Genomic DNA, 1,153 nt, shown 5'->3' on the forward strand with positions numbered 1-1,153 from the left:
TTTCACCTGTTTTTGTTTCTGTTTTGATTTTTTTTTTTTCTTTTTCTTTTTTTGGTGGTGCTGCAAATGGAGCCTAGGGCCTCATGGTCCTCATGCATGCTTGCACTCTACCACTGAGCTACATACACCACCAACCCCTGGAAATTTTAATTATATGTGGCTTGCATTACATTTCTATTTGATGGCACTGGTCTAGAAAATCAACAATGAATCAAACCTAATTTGTGGTGTTTTCGTTTCCATGGTGTAAATATCCTCATCTTGGCTGGTTTCAACATAAGGTCCCTGAACACAGAATTGTGAAGAGCTGTGCAGTAGCACACTGTTACACATCGTTTGCAGCACACAGACAAAATGGATATAATTAAAAAGCATAGACATTTTTCTTTTGTTTTGGTACTGGGGATTGAACCCAGGAAGTATGTAACTACTGAGCTACACCCTCAGTCCCTTTTTATTATTTATTTATTTTAAAAAATTTTGTTTTAGTTGTGATTGGACACAATACCTTTATTTTATTTATTTTTATGTGGTGCTGAGGACTACACACAGCGCTGCGCACGTGCTAGGCAAGGGCAATACTGCTGAGCCACAACCCAGCCCTTTATTTTTTATTTTGAGACAGGGTCTCACTAAAGGTGCTGAGGCTGGCCTCAAACTTGCAGTCCTCCTTCCTCAACTTCCCAAGAAACTGGGATTATAGGTGTGCACCACCATGCCTGGCAGCATAGGTATTTTTCTATCTCTGCTTATTGCAAATAAAAAAACGAAAACACTAAAGAAGTAGAATTGGGTGGAGTGGCACAACCTATAATCTTAGCAACTTGAAAGGCTAAGGCAGGGGCTGGGGATGTGGCTCAAGCGGTAGCGCGCTCGCCTGGCATGCGTGCGGCCCGGGTTCGATCCTCAGCACCACATACAAAGAAAGATGTTGTGTCCGCCGAAAACTAAAAAATAAATAAATATTAAAAAAAAAAAAAAAAAAAGAAAGGCTAAGGCAGAAGAATCACAACTTGGAGTCCATCCTGGGCAACTTAGTGAGACCCTAATTCAAAGTTAAAAATAAAGGACTGGGCAGGGCATGATGGCACACATTTGTAATCTCAGCAGTTTCAGAGGCTGAGGCAGGAGGATCTTGAGTTCAAGGCCAGCC

This window comes from Marmota monax, unplaced genomic scaffold, assembly GCF_021218885.2.
Source record: "Marmota monax isolate L192 unplaced genomic scaffold, Marmota_monax_Labrador192_F-V1.1 WCK01_AAM20220418_F8-fsc00501, whole genome shotgun sequence".
Taxonomy (NCBI): domain Eukaryota; kingdom Metazoa; phylum Chordata; class Mammalia; order Rodentia; family Sciuridae; genus Marmota; species Marmota monax.